The sequence below is a fragment of the Arachis ipaensis genome, chromosome B9 (genome assembly GCF_059453495.1).
Source record: "Arachis ipaensis isolate K30076 ecotype BB chromosome B9, ASM5945349v1, whole genome shotgun sequence".
Lineage (NCBI taxonomy): Eukaryota > Viridiplantae > Streptophyta > Magnoliopsida > Fabales > Fabaceae > Arachis > Arachis ipaensis.
In genome coordinates this window covers 118,695,718-118,703,359 of record NC_142444.1, presented here as the reverse complement: position 1 = coordinate 118,703,359, position 7,642 = coordinate 118,695,718, and the positions used below count along the sequence as shown (strand labels likewise).

At 37.9% G+C, this 7,642-nt stretch overlaps 1 non-coding gene across 1 annotated transcript; it reads right to left on the bottom strand.

The window, feature by feature from the left end:
* Positions 1–2,179: 2,179 nt before the first annotated feature.
* LOC148546091 (small nucleolar RNA R71) lies at positions 2,180–2,287 on the bottom strand. The gene has a single exon (XR_015900426.1). It is a non-coding gene; the product is annotated as a small nucleolar RNA R71 (small nucleolar RNA).
* Between the last annotated feature and the right edge of the window lie 5,355 nt (positions 2,288–7,642).

Genomic DNA, 7,642 nt, shown 5'->3' with positions numbered 1-7,642 from the left:
CTGGTTAGTTGTGCGAAGTTGTGACAAAGAACTAAGATTATGAACGTGCGTATTGAGTTTTTAGCGCTGTTACCAAGGAATGGAACCGTCACGATTTCTGCACACCAAGTTTTTGGCGCCGTTGCCGGGAATTGTTCGAGTTTGGACAACTGACGGTTCATCTTGTTTCTCAGATTAGGTAATTTTATTTTATTTTTAAGCTTTATATTCTTATTTTCAAAAAATAAAAAAAAATTCTTCTTTTTCGTTTTTCCAAAATAATTTTTGAAAAAATCCAAAAAATTATAAAATCATAAAAGCAAAAATAATTTTTGTGTTTCTTGTTTGAGTCTAGTGTCAATTTTTAAGTTTGGTGTCAATTGCATGTTTTTAAAATTTGTGCATTTTTTCGAAAAATTCATGCATTGCATTCTTCATGATCTTCAAGTTGTTATTGACAAGTCTTCTTGTTTGATCTTCATATTTTCTTGTTTTGTGTCTTTTCTTATTTTTCATATGCATTCTTGAATTCTTAGTGTCTAAATATTAAAAATTTCTAAGTTTGGTGTCTTGTATGTTTTTCTTTTCTTAAAAATTTTTCAAAAATAAGTTCTTGGTGTTCATCTTGACATTCAAAGTGTTCTTGGTGTTCATCTTGACATTCATAGTGTTCTTGCATGCATCATTTGTTTTGATCCAAAATTTTCATGCATTGAGTCTTTTTGATGCTTTTCTCTTTCTTTATTAAAATTCAAAAATAAAAAAAATCTTTCCCTTTTTCACTCATAAATTTTCGAAAATTTGAGTTGACTTTTTCAAAACTTTTTAAAATTTAGTTGTTTCTTATGAGTCAAATCAAATTTTCAATTTAAAAATTCTATCTTTTTCAAATCTTTTTCAAAAATCAAATCTTTTTCAATTTTTCCTTCATATTTTCGAAAACTTTATGATTGATTTTCAAAATCTTTTTCTTATTTTGTTCTAAACTTTCAAAATCTTTAAGTTTGTTACTTGCCTAATAAGAAAGGTTCAATCTTTAAACTCTAGAATCATATCTTTTTAGTTTCTTGTTAGTCAAGTAATCAACTTTGATTTCAAAATTCAAATCTCTTCAAATTTCTTTTTCAAATCTTTTTCAAATTAAGTTTCAATCACATCTTTTCAAAATCAATTTCAAAATCTTTTCTAACTTCTTTTCTAACTTCCTATCTTTTTAAAATTTGATTTTCAAATCTTTTTCAATTAACCACTTAACTTTTTGTTTGATTCTTATCTATTTCAAAACTACCTAACTAACTCTCTCTCTCTAATTTTCGAAAATCCCTTCCCTTTTTTTCAAAATTTTTTTAATTAACTATTTGTTTTAAATGTTAATTTGATTTAATTTTATTTTCCTTTCTTAATTTTTGAATTTTTAATTTTAATTCTAATTTAAAAACAAAAATACTTTTATTTTATTTTATCTAATTTTCGAAAATTCTTCTCCCTCACCTCCTTCTATTTATTTATTTATTTACTAACACTCCTCTTCATCTAAGAATTCAAACCTACTCCTCACCCTTGTGTTTGGATTCTCCTTCTTCTATTTATATCTTCTTCTACTCACATAAAGGAATCTCTATACTGTGACATAGATGATTCCATATTTTCTGTTTTCTTCTTTTTCATATGAGCAGGAACAAGGATAAGGACATTCTTGTTGAAGCTGATCCCGAACCTGAAAGAACTCTGATGAGGAAGCTAAGGGAAGCTAAAGCACAACTCTCTGGAAAAAAATCTGACTGAAAATTTCGAAAAAGAAGGAGACATGGCCGAAAATAATAACAATGCAAGGAAGATGCTTGGTGACTTTACTGCACCTAATTCCAATTTACATGGAAGAAGCATCTCAATCCCTGCCATTGGAGCAAACAATTTTGAGCTGAAACCTCAATTAGTTTCTCTGATGCAACAGAACTGCAAGTTTTATGGACTTCCATCCGAAGATCCCTTTCAGTTCTTAACTGAATTCTTACAGATCTGTGATACTGTTAAGACCAATGGGGTTGATCCCGAGGTCTACAGGCTTATGCTTTTCCCATTTGCTGTAAGAGACAGAGCTAGAATATGGTTGGACTCTCAACCTAAAGACAGCCTGAACTCTTGGGATAAGCTGGTCACGACTTTCTTAGCCAAGTTCTTTCCTCCTCAAAAGCTTAGTAAGCTTAGAGTGGATGTTCAAACCTTCAGACAAAAGGAAGGTGAATCCCTATATGAAGCTTGGGAGAGATACAAGGAACTGACCAAAAAGTGTCCTTCTGACATGCTTTCAGAATGGACCATTCTGCAGGTGGATCCATTCACCTAAAGAAAATGCCTGCAGAAGCTCAGGAACTCATTGACATGGTTGCAAATAACCAGTTCATGTACACTTCTGAAAGGAATCCTGTGAGTAATGGGACGCCTCAGAGGAAGGGAGTTCTTGAAATTGATACTCTGAATGCCATATTGGCTCAAAATAAAATATTGACTCAGCAAGTCAATATGATCTCACAGAGTCTGAATGGATTGAAGGAATCATCCAACAGTACTAAAGAGGCATCTTCTGAAGAAAAAACTTATGATCCTGAGAACCCTGCAATAGCAGAGGTGAATTACATGGGTGAACCCTATGGAAACACCTATAATTCCTCATGGAGAAATCATCCAAATTTCTCATGGAAGGATCAACAAAAGCCTCAACAAGGCTTTAATAATGGTGGAAGAAACAGGTTTAGCAATAGCAAACCTTTTCCATCATCCACTCAGCAACAGACAGAGAATTCTGAGCAGAATCCATCTAGCTTAGCAAATATAGTCTCTGATCTATCTAAGGCCACTGTGAGTTTCATGAATGAAACAAGATCCTCCATTAGGAATTTGGAGGCACAAGTGGGCCAGCTGAGTAAAAGAGTCATTGAAATCCCTCCAAGTACTCTCCCAAGCAATACAGAAGAAAATCCAAAAAGAGAGTGCAAGACCATAGCCTTACATGATGTGGCCGAACCGAAAGAGGAGGAGGGGAACGTGAATCTTAGTGAGGAAGACCTCCTGGGACGTTTAGTGACCAATAAGGAGTATCCCTTTGAGGAACCAAAGGAATCTGAGGCTCATCTAGAGACCATAGAGATTCTATTGAACCTCCTTCTGCCCTTCATGAGCTCTGATGAGTATTCTTCCTCAGAAGAGGATGAAGACATTACTGAAGAGCAAGTTACTAAATACCTTGGTGCAATCATGAAGCTAAATGCTAAATTATTTGGTAATGAGACTTGGGAAGATGAACCTCCCTTGCTCACCAATGAATTAAATGCATTGGATAGGCAAAAATTACCTCAAAAGAAATAAGATCCTGGTAAATTCCTAATTTCCTGCAAAATAGGCACCATGACCTTTGAGAAGGCTCTGTGTGACCTGGGGTCAGGAATAAACTTAATGCCACTCTCTGTAATGGAGAAACTAGGGATCTTTGAGGTGCAAGCTGCTAGAATCTCATTAGAGATGGCAGACAACTCAAGAAAATAGGCTTCTGGACAAGTAGAGGACGTGTTAGTAAAGGTTGAAGGCATTTACATCCTTGCTGATTTCATAATCCTAGACACTGGGAAGGATGAGGATGAATCCATCATCCTTGGAAGACCCTTCCTAGCCACAGCAAGAGCTGTGATTGATGTGGATAGAGGAGAGTTAGTCCTCCAACTGAATGAGGACAACCTTGTGTTTAAAACTCAAGGATCTCCTTCTGTAACCATGGAGAGGAAGCATGAAAAGCTTCTCTCACTGCAGAGTCAACCAAAGCCCCCACAGTCAAACTCTAAGTTTGGTGTTGGGAGGCCTGGTGCACGAAATTGTGATGTCCAGGCTCGAACAATCCCTGGTAATGGCTCCAAAGCTTGGTGCTTTGATCTTAATTCATAATTGTCACAACTTCGATACAACTAACCAGCAAGTGCACTGGGTCGTCCAAGTAATACCTTACGTGAGTAAGGGTCGAATCCCACGGAGATTGTTGGTATGAAGCAAGCTATGGTCACCTTGTAGATCTCAGTCAGGCAGATATAAAACAGTTATGTGGTTTTCGAATATTAATTAATAAAATAGGGATAGAGATACTTATGTAAATCATTGGTAGGAATTTCAGATAAGCGAATGGAGATGCTTTTCGTTCCTCTGAACCTCTGCTTTCCTACTATCTTCATCCAATCAGTCTTGCTCCTTTCCATGGCTGGCTGTATGCAAGGGCATCACCGTTGTCAGTGGCTACATTCCCTCCTCTCAGTGAATCATATGCTCACGCACCCTGTCACGGCACGGCTATTCATCTGTCGGTTCTCGATCATGCTGGAATAGGATTCACCCTCCTTTTGCGTCTGTCACTAACGCCCAATAATCGCGAGTTTGAAGCTCGTCACAGTCATTCAATCATTGAATCCTACTCAGAATACCACAGACAAGGTTTAGACCTTCCGGATTCTCTTGAATGCCGCCATCATTCTAGCTTATGCCACGAAGATTCTGGTTAGGAGATCTAAGAGATACTCATTCTAGCTTTATTTCATGTAGAACGGAAGTGTTTGTCAGGCACGCGTTCATAAAGGAGAAGGATGCTGAGCGTCACACATAATCATCACCTTCATCACGTTCTTGGGTGCGAATGGATATCTTAGAAGAGAAATAAGAAGAATTGAATAGAAAACAGTAGTACTTTGCATTAATCTTTGAGGAACAGCAGAGCTCCACACCTTAATCTATGGAGTGTAGAAACTCTACCGTTAAAAATACATAAGTGAAGGTCCAGGCATGGCCGAGATGGCCAGCCCCTCTGATCTAAGAACCAGACGTCCAAAGATTGTTTACACTGATCAAAGATGCCTAATACAATAGTAAGAGGTCCTATTTATAATAAACTAGTCACTAGGGTTTACATGAGTGAGTAATTGATGCATAAATCCACTTCCGGGGCCCACATGGTGTGTGCTTGGGCTTGGGCTTGAGTGTTACACGTGCAGAGGCCATTTGTGGAGTTGAACGCCAGTTTCTGTGCCAGTTTGGGCGTTCAACTCTGGTTTTGGATCCTTTTCTGGCGCTGGACGCCAGATTTGGGCAGAAGGCTGGCGTTGAACGCCAGTTTACGTCGTCAATTCTTGGCCAAAGTATGGACTATTATACATTGCTGGAAATCCCTGGATGTCTACTTTCCAACGCAATTGGAAGCGCGCCATTTCAAGTTCTGTAGCTCCAGAAAAGCCACTTTGAGTGCAGGGAGGTCAGAATCCAACAGCATCAGCAGTCCTTTTTCAACCTCTAAATCTGATTTCTGCTCAAGTCCCTCAATTTCAACCAGAAAATACCTGAAATAACAGAAAAATACACAAACTCATAGTAAAGTCCAGAAATGTGAATTTAACATAAAAACTAATGAAAACATCCCTAAAAGTAACTAGATCCTACTAAAAATATACTAAAAACAATGCCAAAAAGCGTATAAATTATCCGCTCATCAGAACACCAAACTTAAATTGTTGCTTGTCCCCAAGCAACTGAAAATCAAATAAGATAAAAAGAAGAGAATATACTATAAATTCCAAACTATCAATGAAACAGAGCTTCAATCATATGAGCGGGACTTATAGCTTTTTGCCTCTTGAATAGTTTTGGCATCTCACTTTATCCATTGAGGTTCAGAATGATTGGCATCTATAGGAACTCAGAGTTCGAATAGTGTTATTGACTCTCCTAGTTCAGTATGATGATTCTTGAACACAGCTTCTTTATGAGTCTTGGTCGTGGCCCTAAGCACTTTGTTTTCCAGTATTATCACCGGATACATAAATGCCACAGACACTTAATTGGGTGAACCTTTTCAGATTGTGACTCAGCTTTGCTAAAGTCCCCAATTAGAGGTGTCCAGGGTTCTTAAGCACACTCTTCTTTTGCTTTGGACCTTGACTTTAACCGCTCAGTCTCAAGTTTTCACTTGACACCTACACGCCACAAGCACATGGTTAGGGACAGCTTGGTTTAGCCGCTTAGACCAGGATTTTATTCCTTTAGGCCCTCCTATCCACTGATGCTCAAAGCCTTGGGATCCTTTTTATTTGCCCTTGCCTTTTGGTTTTAAGGGTTATTGGCTTTTTCTGCTTGCTTTTTCTTTTTCTTTCTATTTTTTTTTGCCTATTTTTTTTTTCTGCAAGCTTTGTTCTTTGCTGCTTTTTCTTGCTTCAAGAATCATTTTTATGATTTTTCAGATTATCAAATAACATGTCTCCTAGTCATCATTCTTTCAAGAGCCAACATATTTAACATTCTTAAACAACAACTTCAAAAGACATATGCACTGTTCAAGCATTCATTCAGAAAACAAGAAGCATTGTCACCACATCAATATAATTAAGCTAAGTTCAAGGATAAATTCGAAACTCATGTACTTCTTGTTCTTTTGAATTAAAACATTTTTCATTTAAGAGAGGTGATGGATTCATAGGACATTTATAACTTTAAGACATAGTTACTAACTACTAATGATCATGTAATGAAGGCACAAACATAGATAAGTACATAACATAGAAAACGAAAAACAGAAAAAGTAAGAACAAGGAATGAGTCCACCTTAGTGATGTCCTTGAGCTCTTCTATGTCTCTTCCTTGTCTTTGCTGCTCCTCCTTCATTGCTTTTAGATCTTCTCTGATTTCATGAAGGATGATGGAGTGCTCTTGATGTTCCACCCTTAGTTGCTTCCAATAATTGTGTGGAAGAAAATGTATCCCCTGAGGTATCTCAGGGATCTCTTGATTTGCAGTCAAATGTTCTACCACTGAGCTATAGACCCTTAATGGAAGCTTTTGTCTTCCCTTTCCTCTTTCTAGAGGTTTCTCTGGCCTTAGGTGCCATCAATGGTTATGGAAAAAACAAAAAAAGCTATGCTTTTACCACACCAAACTTAGAATGTTGCTCGCCCTCGAGCAAAAGAAGAAAGAATAGAAGAATAAGAAGAAGATATGGAGGAGATGGAGGGAGATGTGTATTCGGCCATATGGGTGGGATTGGGTGGGAAAGAGTTGTTGAATTTTGAAGGAAAATGGGTGTTTGGATGTGAGTGGTAGAGAGTTAATAGGGAAGAGTGTTTATTGGGAATAGAGGATGATTGAGAAGAGAGAAGAGAGTGAGTGAAGGTAGGTGGGGATCCTGTGGGGTCCACAGATCCTGAGGTGATCCTGTGAGGTCCACAGATCTTGAGGTGTCAAGGCATTTACATCCCTGCACCAATTTAGGCATGTAAAATGCCCTTGCACACAACTCTGGGCATTCAGCGCCAGGTTGGTGCCCATTTTGGGCGTTCAACGCCCCTTTGCTGCCATTTCTGGCGTTGAACGCCAGAACCATGCTTGTTCTGGGCGTTCAGCGCCAGGATGCTCCCATTCTGGGCGTTCAGCGCCAGAACTATGCTCTGTTCTGGCGTTTGAACGCCAGACAGATGCTCCTCCAGGGTGTGATTTTTCTTCTGCTATTTTTGATTCCGTTTTCAATTTTTATATTTATTTTGTGACTCCACATGATCATGAACCTAAGAAAACATGAAAAACAATAAGAATTAGATAAACATTGGGTTGCCTCCCAACAAGCGCTTCTTTAATGTCTATAGCT